The sequence below is a fragment of the Setaria viridis genome, chromosome 6 (assembly GCF_005286985.2).
Source record: "Setaria viridis chromosome 6, Setaria_viridis_v4.0, whole genome shotgun sequence".
Lineage (NCBI taxonomy): Eukaryota > Viridiplantae > Streptophyta > Magnoliopsida > Poales > Poaceae > Setaria > Setaria viridis.
In genome coordinates, this window is record NC_048268.2 from 8,954,270 (window position 1) to 8,967,441 (window position 13,172).

A 13,172-nucleotide genomic window follows, 5' to 3' on the forward strand; every position below is an offset into this window, starting at 1 on the left:
GGCTGCAAACGGCAACCGGGATAAAAGGGTACTTTTCGTCTCCCGCCCGGACGTACCCTTTTATCCCGATTGGTGATGGCACCCGGGATAAAAGGGTAGCCTCTCAGCCCCACCTGGCGGATGCACTGTCCCGGGTCCTGTCACCAACCGGGATAAAAGGGCCTTTTATCCCGGTTGGTGACGGGACCCGGGACAAAAGGCCCTTTAGTCCCGGGTGCCATTACGAACCGGGATAAAAGGGGGGGGTTAAAAGGCACTGTACTCCCTTCTACCCCCACGCCAGTTACACTTAGCAAAATTTTCGCCAAGTCCCGCGCGTTCTGCTCCGTCGACGCCCGTCCGCCTCCCTCGCTGGCTGCCGCCGTCGTCGTCCCCCATTGCCCCGGCTGTCGTCGTCCCGCCGCCGTCCGCGCCCAGACATCCTCCTCCTCCATCGCCCGTCGCGCCCGGCCCCTACCTTGTCGCCGCCGGCCACCAGAGCTCTATCACGGGCCTCGTCGCCGCCTCCATCCTCGTCGCCCCTCGTCGCCGTCCCGCCTCCACCGTCCCGTCGTCCCGCGTGCCTTGGCTCCGTCGTCGTCGCCTCGGCCGCCGTCCTCGCCGCACCGGCCGCCGCAGTCCCGCCGCCCCAGCCGCCGCCGTCCCGCCGACCCGGCCGCCTCGTCGCCCCGGCCACCGTCGACGACCGCGCGCGAGAGGTCCGCCGCGCCAGCCGGCACTGGCACCGGGAGGGCCTTTTTTTTAAAGTTAGAAAATTAAGTTAGATTTTTAAGTTAGATTTTTGTATATGTGTTTAAGTTAGATTTTTAAGTTAGATTTTTTTTAAGTTAGATTTTTTAGTTAGATTTTTAAGTTAGATTTTTTTTAAGTTAGATTTTTGTATATGTGTCCCCTCCGCCGTCCCACCGCCGTGACCGCCGCCGTCACAACCTATTAGGCACCGCCCGTGGTTCCGGGGAACCGTCCCCGCCTCCGCCGTACCGCCGCCCTGACCGCCGCCCTGACTGCCGCCGTCACAACCTAGGCACCGCATGTGGTTATTGCTAGAAATTCGTAAAAATTCATGTTATTGCTAGAAATTCGTAAAAATTCATGTTATTGCTAGAAATTCGTAAAAATTCATGTTATTGCTAGAAATTCGTAAAAATTCATGTTATTGCTAGAAATTCGTAAAAATTCATGTTATTGCTAGAAATTCATAAAAAATCATGTTATTGCTAGAAATTCGTAAAAATTCATGTTATTGCTAGAAATTCGTAAAAATTCATGTTATTGCTAGAAATTCGTAAAAAAATCATGTTATTGCTAGAAATTCGTAAAAATTCATGTTATTGCTAGAAATTCGTCACAAAGTACTACTAATTATATACATATAAGTAAGGCGATTTCTATGACTGTCATGTATGATTCCATGTATGTTTCAATCAATAGTTGAAATGGCAGACGATGAGACCGCAAGGTATATCATGGAGCAGATAATCGCTGGTGATGGTAGTGGCGACAACGTTCCACTATCGTACATAGATGAAGAGGGCACCCAGGCGGACATGTTCCTCAACATGTCCGCCGATGGGAATGAAGAGCAATAGCCGCAGCAACACCTTGCCGTGGCGGAAGGTTCCGGCGAGGTATATATAACGATTCTTGTATTGTTTCACGCCACCATTACTACTACGTACTAATTAACGAATCTTGAACTGTTAGCCCTCCGGATCGACGCAAGGGCAGAAGACCCGAGGTCGTACAAAGGTGATGGAAGGGAGGCTTGTCATCACGGAAGTGACAGAAGAGGGCAGGCCGGTTGCTCCCGAGAAAGTAGAAAAGAAGTACGTGAGTCAGATCGGGGCAATCGTCCGGGACAATGTGCCTATCAGCATCAGAGAATGGAAGGGCAGAAGCACTAATCCGTACGCCCTCCCGGAGACAGAAAAGAATATGTTGTGGGAAGACGTGAAGAGACATTTCACATTCCCCGAAGGATATATTGAGAAGGATGTCAAAGCGTGGACGCTTAAGAAGATGGCTACACAATTCCAGACATTCAAGAAGATGCTGGATACCCACTACATTAAGAAGGGCCGAACTCCAGACTTCAACGCGTGGCCAAAGTTGAGGGACCACTGGGATGCATTTGTTGAATATAAGAGGAGTGAAGACGATGTGAAAAAGATCATAACCAACACAACAAATGCTAGTCAGAAGGGCTACCACCATCATCTGGAGCGAGGTGGGTATGGCTCAGCAATTCCCAAGTGGAGGAAGATGGAACAAGATCTGATCGAACGGGGAATCGTACCTGCAACTATTGAATGGCCCGAACGATCAAAAAATTGGTACTACGCTCATGGAGGCTCCCTGAGCCAAGAGGATGGAACGTTGATTTTTAATGACACAATATGTGAGAAGGCCGAACATCTTGAGAAGAACATTGAAGATTCTAAGGCTGGGAGGTTGAAGGTGGAACGAGAAAATGATGAGCTCACATTGGCCCTCGGTAATCCGGAGCACCCAGGACGTTGCCGAGGGTTCGGGGTGGTTCCGTGGAAGTTTGCTTTCCGAGGCGACAGCGCCTCGTACAGAAGCTGGAAGAGAAGAAAGGAACAGATCGAGGAGAGCTGGCGGCAGATGCTAGAATCTAAAGTGCAGGCACAAGAATAAAGAATGATGGATGAAATCAATCGTCGGGTGGCCCACGCAGTTGCAGAGTTGGCCCAATCTGGAGCATTGCCGAATCCTAACACCGCCAGCCCTTCTCAACGCCTCTTGAGCAGTTGTGCTTCTACAGGGGTCCCCGATGCGCAGACGCCCAGGTTACCCGTGGAGGAGCAACGGTTCCCCATGGATGCCATCACACAACGGACCTCATGTGAGCTGCATGCACCGGTCGGCAACCTTGATATTTATGCAATCTTGTCAATTGATCCAGGCCTTGAGATCGGAGTTCAACTTGTTTACTTCTGCTATATGTACAGGTAGCGTACGGGAGTGCGTTAGCAACCCTGGCGGGGCAGAGCAGTCATGGCATGGAGATTCCACCTGGCTACGCCAGCGTCCGCATAGAGCAAATAGTTGATAGCCAGTATGAAGGTCTAGAGCTCGACCTCCCGGGAGGCGACGGGGAAAAGACATTGGTAGATGCGCTTCATGGGATCATTCTATAGCGAAAACGCTACATCATTATTCCCGGCACGGAGCCATCTCCTCAGAGCTCAAGACCGCTCCCCGTAGATCCCCAGCAGCGACCTTATCCTTATACCTCGAGACCATCATCTCCTGCTCCAGGACCGTCCCTTCCATCTATATCAAGGTCTCCATCTCCACCACATCCTAGTGCTGGGAGCGATGACGACAATAACAACACCCCTCCCCGATCACCGTCGTCGGCACCAAGAGCGGCCCCCTTGAAGGAACCTGCACCACCACTAAAGAAGTCACGAGCACCGCCTCCCAAGCAAAGACAGAGAAAGAAGAAAACAAAGGAGCCTGAAGTGACTCGTAAGGAACGCTTGGAGGCAATGTCTCATGCAGAACAGTGGGCAGAAATCCAACGAGAGGCCAGTGAGTGGTTCAAGAAACAAGCCGAAGAAAAAAAAGCAAGGGAGATGGAGCCACCGCTAGTAAGTCTGCGAGATTTAAACTTTTTTATCAGGATGGAAGAAGGAGCCAAGAAAAGGATACTACTCTTATCAAACTATGAACGGGCTTTAGTAAAGGCTGATGAAAAGGATAAAAGGAAAGGAAAGTCATCTTCCAGCGGTCCTGTCCCCGACCTTAGCCATTTATCAAAAAAAGATGCTCAACGGGTAAAAGCAATGCCCTTGGATCAACAAACAAATGTATTGAAGTTCATGGAAGAAAAAGGTCTGGGACTTGATGAATGCATAGGGCAAGTTGAGACGCCAACTGCACCGCCCCCTGAGCTGAGATGGCCTTATGAGCTAGGCAAACCTCTAGTAAAGCCTTCATTGGTACGGAAGCTATCAACAAAGATGTACGCATTCGATCAATGGTACATGATGGCATCCGCCGACTCGAGGGTGATGCTCGGCTTGAAGGTAAAACCGATAGATTTTCACGGCGAAGGGGAGAAAGTGTTGTGGCTAGACTTCAAGGATATATACGAAGTGTACCATCATGATGCCCTGGACGTCTCTCTGATCAGCGCTTGGGTTCTGTAAGTATCCGTTTATCTCTACATGTAAATTTTGGCGTGCGTCACCGTACTAACTTCGTCTTCCATTTCATGTAGGATGCTAATTCAGACATGCCGCCGAGAGGCGTACCTACATATAGGCTTCATGGATCCATCTGTAGTTAACCAACAACAGATACAATTAGCGCCAGAAAAAACCTTGGTGGAAGTATACAATTTCCTAGACAAACAAACATTCAAGGATTTTATACTACTTCCATACAACTTCAAGTAAGTGTGTGTATACCGTCTACTTTCGATGTCTTTTTCCTTATCTCTACATGTTAGTTAGCTCTAATATGCATGAACATTTTATGCACGCAGCTTCCACTGGATCCTTATTATAATTGAGCCTGAAAGAAGCCACGTCACTGTCTTCGATTCGTTGAGGAAAGATCCGGTGGAGTACCAAGAAGTGCAAGACATGCTAGGCTTGTAATAATTCTGGACCTTTATCTCTATGCAAAAGTTTATTTCCTAAATTTTATCCCTGTTACACTATATCATTCATTATTCTAATCCGCAGCGCATGGAAACAATTCATAAGGACACATAAAGGTCCATTCAAAGAAAAACTTACATGGAACACAGACTTCCCGGTACGTATGAAGTCTGCACATTTATTATATTGTATAACACGAATATTTCATAACTTATTTTTTTCCGCACTGAAGTGCTTAAGACAGGAACCTGGGAATAATCTATGTGGCTACTACATCTGTGAGCACATGCACAGTTTTATGGGATCCAAGGGACCGAAGATGACACCGCACAACTTTAAAGTACGTAAAATAAAACTATTACTAGTTAATTATTTTCTAGCTCCTTATATGTATTTGTTCGTGTAACATTCACAAATTTCCAAATTATAGATGTTAAATATTCAACAAGGACTCTTGAAGGAAGAAAGAGTAGCGGCAATATGTGAAGGTCTCATTGGATTCCTAATGGACGAGGTGGTAGATCCAAAAGGAGAATTTTATTACGATGGACGACAATTAGACACTCCGATCAACAACACCACGATGGGAAGATTGTAGATAGATACTTTGATTATTTGTATATATAATACGCGCTAATTATGATCGATTTGTACTAAGCTAGTTAAATTGTGTATATGAATTGTGTATAAGAATCGTGTATATATATAGTAATTGTATAATTACAAATCCCATTCGTTTAAATACTAGTTGATTTCATTCTAAAAAACTCTCAACTACTAAAGGTTAACAAAAGGGCCGCGGTACTACGTACGTGATGCATGCATGAAAAATTCAGGCGCCAAGCAGTGCCATGCAGGCGCCATTTAGTCCCGGTTGGAATCCAGCCGGGAGTAACCCTTTACTCCCGGTTGGGAAACCCAACCGGGACTAAAGGGGCACCCTTTAGTCCCGGTCGCTTTTACCAACCGGGACTAAAGGGGGACCTTTACTCCCAGTTAAAAGACCCGGGACTAAAGACCCCCCTTTTGTCCCGGTTGGTTTATCCCGGATGGATTTTCGAGAGATATGCACCCTACCAACCGGGACTAAAGGCCAATTCTCTACCAGTGACTCCTCGCACTGCAGCAACACCCAGAACCATCGTCAATACGTTCTAAAAGAAGCATATGCCTTTTTTTCCAGTATAATAAGATTACGACAGCACCATAAATCCCAGCAAACAGCAACCGCACCCACAAAAATCACTGATTGTGATTTGCCTTAATTTTCCCAAATATTAATGTTTTATGAAATTTAACCTTCATATCTCATTGATCCTTCACCGAGTGTTTTGGACATGACTGGAGAATCGAGCGAGTCTCTATGTATATCTAAAGAGACAATGCATCCTTCCGATGCTTCCATACCAACGTCATCAAGACCGACCACTGGTGGTGTACCTTACCTACGCAGAAAGCAAAGCGTTCCATGGTTTTTATTCAACGACAAGCTCAGGCTCAGCGAGGCCACAAAAGGCACGACCAGCAATCACGGCATCTCTCTCTCCGTCTCTTTCTAAAGCATCTCACTCTCCCCTCTCTATCTCTTCATCACCAGTTCACCACAACACGCCCTTCACACGACGCAAAAGGGCGCGCGCGCACTCCTCAATCTCACATCCACTCGCCCATCTCTCCCTCTCTATCCAGAGAGAGAGAGATGGGGCGCTCTCCCTCGCCGTCGGCCGTCGCCGTCCTCGGCACCGCCGCCTACGAGCACCGCTGCCCGAGCTCCCCCGACGACGACTACTACGAGGACGACGACTTCGAGTTCACGCCTCTCCTCTTCAGGCCCCGGCGCCGGCACGGCGCGCGCACCGAGCGTCCAAGAACCGCCGAGGCCGCAGCCACGCAGCCTCCCCAGCAGCGCGCGCGCCGCGGCGCGCCAACAAGCGTCGCGGTGGTGGCGACGCCCACGCCGGCGAGCAGGAAGGTGCGGTGGCACGACATGGCGTTCGGGTCCGTGCGCGTGCCGGCGGCCATGGACATGGGCGAGATCAGGAGGCGCCTGCACGCGCGGCGGCAGGCGGTCGCCGCGGCCGGCGCCGGGAACGAGCCCTCCTCCGCCACCGCCGCCGCGGGGTGGGCGCCGTGGAGGCTGATCCGGTCGCTGAGCTGCAAGGGCGTCGAGGCCGTGGCGGCCGCCGCGGCACCGGTGAGGCTGGTGTAGGTACGTGGTCGTGCAGAGCCGACGGCAGTCGTTGGTGATCGAGGCAAGCTGGTGCGGCCCGTGAATGTCGAAAGGGCAGCGCCGGCCGGTGAGGCGGCGAGCGCGCGTCACGGGAGTGGCGCCAAGGTTGGTGGAAGTTGAGAGGCACAAGAGCCAAGCGGTGCCTGTTATTGTTCAGTTTCAGCTTCTTTTCTTCTCCACCTCCTAATAAAACTTTCTTCTGTTTCTTTCTTTCTGTTCGGTGTTTCATGTTAGATTAGTTGGCTAAGTATAGTATAGCTGTTGGTTACTTGTATAATACTATGTACAAAAGTGTTATCTCCTGCAATGAGCAGGGTCTTGGAGATCATGGTCTAGGCGCCTGATATCAAGATATTTATATGAATAATAATATTTTATTGCGAGGGTCGCGAGGAATGGCTAAAATGTTTCCAGTGGTTAAAAATTATACTTCGTCCATTTACAAATACTCTCTCTGACCAAAAATTACTTCACGCTTTAACTAAAATTCAGTCAATCTCTGAAAATTTGACTGTTAAATTTTGTGATACTCATCTTATAGGCTATAGCTATACTTTAATAAGAAAAAATACAGTACTGATCAAACTGAAAAGATGAAGACAACAAAAAGTCAACATCGTCGAGTATTTGTGGCCGACGAAGTATACGATATTTCAAATACTCTATGAAACTTTTGCTACTTTGGCTGTCACTAAATATAAAAAATCACATGTAAAATTGTCTTGAAAAGTACCTTTTAAAATCATTAGACTTTAAATATATTATAAAAAAATAGTGCTCAAAGTGGTCCACGATTTTGGAAATCATAAAATAACCGGAAAAAAATGAAATGCTACGTCAATTATTTGATATTGTAAGCTAGCATTACTGTTGCATATCATTTGTATTTGCACAGGCATTCAGGCGTGCCGCGCGTGTGTCTCGAGGAAAAGACGACACACAGCCGCCTAGGGCTACTTTAGCTAAGCTGCGAAATGGGCCTCTTTTAATTTCCACACTGAACCCCAGCCTCTATCTAGCATGGTCAGCTAAATTATGGTTCTAAATGATAGCTGACCGTTGATCCATATGATTGGCAACCTGTTTGGCTTTGAAGTGCCTCTCGCCCCATTCCAATGGTAGCATATTTGATACGAATTTGACAAGGGCTGGCCTACAATAAGGGTCTCTAACAAAACTAACGCCTTTATGTGGTTTTAGGGGTCGACCTATTTTATTTTTATTTTATTTTTTGTAGAGGAGGATATTGGAGAGCATCAACACCTTGAGTTGGCTATGTGCGGTCACATAGGCTAGAGAATATTCCATTTTTTTAAAAGAAAAATTAACACCTTGAGCTTAGTTGACCGGGGCAGAAGATCAACTGATGAGAGGATAACTGGAGCTAATAATTTGAAGTAGCCTTGCTTTTGGATCACTACTTCAAACCACCGTTGAATGTTTTGTAAAAAAGGGAAGTGATAAGAAAAATAAAGGAAAAAAAGGAAAAGGTGAATGGATGGAAAGAAGAAAGATTGCAAAGAAAGGGGAATCAATCCTTAGCTAAAGCCAAAGCTGCGGTGAAAGTGAAAACTAGTAAGGGTGCGTTTGGTTGGGAGACAATGTAGAACGGGACGGTCCCGTTACAGTTTTTCGGGATGGGATGATCCCATTTCTTGTTTGGTTGAATGGGAAGGGTCCGTTCTAATTTTTTGTTTGGTTGGAGAGATCGCTAGACGGGACGAGCACCGTTTTCTTCTTCTGTTAACACCGTTCGTGGGGCTCACCTGTCATACTAACAGGTATCTTCTTCCTCCACCGGCCGGCCGCGGTGGAGCTCGCGCCCGCCGGCCCCGCTCGCCCGCGCCCGCCGGCCGCGTGAGCCCGCGCCGGCCGCGGCCGCGCTCGCCCCCGCCCGCCGGCCCTGCTCGCCTATGCCAGCCGCGGCCGCGCTCGCCCGCGCCCGCCGGCCGTGCTCGCCCGAGCCGGCCGCGCTCGCCCGCGCCGGCCCCTCCGCGCCCGCTGGCCGCGCTCGCTCGCGCCGGCCGCGGTGGAGCTCCCGCCCGCCGGCCGCGGCGGAGCTCGCCCGCTCCGGCCCCTTCGCCGGCGGCTCCCCTCGCCCAAACTCGCCCCCTCCACCGGTGCGGACGGACGGCGCGTGACGGGGGCGAAGTGGGATGCCCCCGTCCGCTCGTTTTGGTGGGATGGGGGCATCCCGCATCTGGAGGGTATATTCCCTCGTAGGGATGTCCCTGTCCCACCTGTCCTCCAACCAAACGCGGGACGAAGTGGGATCGTCCCGTCCCGTCCCACTTCGTCCTCGCAACCAAACGCACCCTAAGAGTGTTCTATACCTCAACCTCTGCCACAGCATCGCTTTCACAGCCTTGGGTTTTCGGTAAATGGTACCGTATCCTACTCGTCGATTATGTCCTCCAGTGCAAGCAAAGGAACCAAGCTCTGCTTTCCTGGTTTTTTTTCCCTATGTATAGGAGAATTATATTCCACAGGATTCTCCTGAGGTTTTAGGCTTATATAAAACAAAATAATTTAAAGGTTGACTCACTTGAAGAACTTCAGTCTACCACGGGCTCTAGTTCCAAGAATTCATGGAATTAGAAATATCCACTTTATTAGATGAAATATTAAAATGTGTACCCTATTCCCAAAACAAGGAAATATCCACCTTCAGACATTTTTGAAGCTGAAGCCCTAACACGGACAGCTGCTGTTGTCGATCATTGGAGTATCTTTGTTTCCTTGTATACCTCATGCAAAAGCACAAGGATTTTAGAGATGTCAACACACGTCATCTACTCATCTGCTCAAGGAATTCTGTTCGTCTATATATAAGAAAGCATCAGAGCAGGGTGTTTTACAAAAACCCAACAGTGAGGCCAAACTTAAACGACATTGCTTTTTAGTATCATAAGAGCAGCCTCAATGTATAGTTTCATCACACTATTACCAAGACTACCATGTCAGCTCTTCAGTAGAATGAAATTGTCACTCTTAGTGCACAGTTTCATTGCACAATTTAATAAACATCCTGCAGCATTTAATTCTTCAATGATATTGTGATCAAATGTGTCATGGGATGAAACAAAATGGTCTCAGTGGGGTTTCATCCAGTTTCATGAGATTTGGTAACTGTGCCTGAGGAGTGTCATGTTCATAAAACTCTCTTCTTCTCTCCCTTCATAAAAAAGTCCTGCCAAATCAGCAAACATGCTAATGTGTCCAACAATTTATTACCATGAAACCTCTCAAGACACCTCCGCTGAGATTGGATTAAGCCAGTACAAGGGTTCGCAGAAAAAGTTTACCTCTCCCTTGATATTCCCTGAGTCTAGACGAGACGGGCTTCCACGAGTCTTGTCACCAGCGACATTGGATCGCTGGAGTATCACCGGAGTTGTCCCATGCTGTTAACCGCATGTCCGGGACGGTGACACCCCTGGCCTGTTGGCCTGTTGGGTCGGTGTGGCGAGCCACCGTCGCCGACAACACGGGGGGCAATAAGTGACACCTCAAACTAGCTGATCCCGGCACAAAGTTGCGTGGAAAAACCTTAGCACATCTATGATTATGTATGGCTTATGATTTTACAATCACGGTCATAGGGTTTTCGGTAGCCTCGGTTACCTGCAAAATCCTTACAACCATGCTCCCTCGGATTCGCTGCACCTGCAAAATCCAATACTTGTCACACTTTATAAGGCTAGTCCCAGTGTAAGGTTTCATTACACTGTTTCTAAGGATGCCACGTCATCCTATAAGGTATATTCTTATGAATGAAACAGGGAGTCCCAGTGCACAGTTTCATTTCACGATTTCATAGGATGCTCATGACATTTAATTGTGAGGCATGTGATTGGATATGGTTAGATGGAAATGAAACTCTATAGCCCCCAATGCAAGTTTCAATAGGTTTCATAGTCTTGGAAACAGTGTATACACAGTTTCATCCTGATGAAACTCCTTCCCTCTCTCACTTCATAACTACCATACCATGTCATCACATATGCTGATGTGTCACCGTATTTAATGTGCATGAAACCTTTATGAAACTCCCACTGGGATTAGCCTAAGAAGACTATTTTTTTCTGACCCGAACATGATGGTAAAAATAAGAGCCGAGGGTCGCCTGCAGAATTGCCTCTGCAATTGAGGCCTTGAGGCCTTGTTTAGTTACCCCAAAATCCCAACTTTGACACTATGCAAAAAGAAGATTCTCCATCACATCAAACTTACGGTATATGCATGGAGTACTGAATGTAGACGAAATAAAAAACTAATTGCACAGTTTGGTTGTACTTTGCGAGACGAATCTTTTAAGCCTAATTAGTCAATATTTGAATAATAATTTACAAATACAAACGAAACGTTACAGTATGCTGTAGTGCTGCAAAGTGATTTTAGTTGTCCAAAATCGGGCAACCAGAACCTGAGTTGAGTTGCTTTTACATGTGAGGTCGGATCCATATGTCACAGGACCAATCACCGATTGCTGCGCCGGATCCCTGTCCGAACATAAGCTGCCGCACTCCTGACACGTCCACTGTACTTCCGAGCCAAACACGAGCTAGCGGCCGAGCTCGTGCCCGAGTGGCGAGGCATGGCACGTCAGTCTCTCTGTACGATCCGTGGTCACTGATGGTCGGGCAGGGACACACGAGACACGAGAGACGGCGTTTCTCCCGTGATGGCAAGTGACCATCGGAGATAGGCCGTGCGTGGCAGATTGAACCCCTCGAGTCCCATCGCTTTCGACAGATACAAGATCTGCCGAGTGAATGCCAAATCTGCAGGCATCCCTGTCCAACCGCACTGGACCGCACAATGCTCCCGCTTGCGTGCGTCGAATGAGATCGTCGGATGGCGACCACTGAGCAAGTGCTTTCGAACTGCTAGTACGCAGAAATTTCAGGACACTTTCGTCGGACAAATTGTTGCGCCAACTCGAGCAGGTTATGTATTATTACTGGAGAGCGTCTTCAGTACCGCGGTTCTTAGTCCAGTACTAAAAGGAGCTTTTAGTACATGTTGAAATAAACGGTACTAAAATGATATTAAAAAAATAGAAATCCTGCTGCCCACCCACCCGGCCCCGGCCGCCGCCCTCCCTCCCGTCGCCACCCTGCCGCCCCACCCCCCACCGCTTGCCCTTGGCCCCGTTGCACCTCCTTGCCGCAGTGCTGAGCGAGAGAGGACAAAGAAGAAGATAGGGGAGAGAGACGGATGGGAGCTCCTTTAGTAGACGGATAAGGACCGAGAGGAAGATAGCGGATGGGATGACGGGGTAGTGGGAGCTCGTTTAGTACCGGTTTGTAGCTCCAACCGGTATTAAAGGAGCCCCATTAGTACCGGGTGGAGGCTCCACCTTGTACTAATGGCTGACCTTTAGTACCGGGTGGAGCTCCCAATCGGTACTAAAGGGGGTCACGGATGGCTCATGAGGAACTAGCAGTTAGATCGGTACTAATGCTCACATTAATACTGGGGCCAATTATAACCGGTACTAATGTAGTGGATGAAAGGTCCATTCTCTAGTTGTGTATGTATTTGCCTAAAAACATTCAGATAGACCCACTAGTAAGTTTTTTTCGGTCCTATAATATCTTCGACTAAAATGCAGCTTGACAAAGGGGGGCAGAAAGCACAGTGCTGAAAACCAGCCAGTCTTTTGTAGTTGCATTTTGGAACTTATTGGAAACCTGATTTCAGACGCTGCTACCGCACCAATTCAATGTACCTTAGGTGGAAACACTAGTGATCTTTTCCCCAGGATGCCTCTACAATGCGCCACCATCAAACTGTTCAATTTTACGACTTATATTGTAGTCAATGATTTTTTTATATTATGACAAATAGGTTCAATGATTTAGGATATGTTTTGTAGAACTCCACCTACTTCTGATTCTCCAAGAAAAGTTATTCTATTGCTTAAAGTGATTCTCTACGAACCATAAGTTATTCATAAACTTCTCCCTAGATGTTATCCATGTTCCTAAATTAAAATACATATATGGATTTCTAAACACATCAAAATATGTCCCGCAGATCTAAATATTCAAACTTAAGATATCATTGGAGGTTATAATTTTTTAATTAGGTAGTTTACATTAAGAGGCACATTTAGTAAGATTAAGTACTTGCCTAGTCTGATACTGTAGGAAAACAATTAGACACCTTTAAGTGTACTTTATTATACTTAAAGGAACATTTCAACTTAAATTAAACGTTTTTGGTATTAACACTACTAGAGAAATAACATTTCATCAAGCACCTTAGTACCAGTTGCAATTGGGCCTGTTCCTAGTATCGAG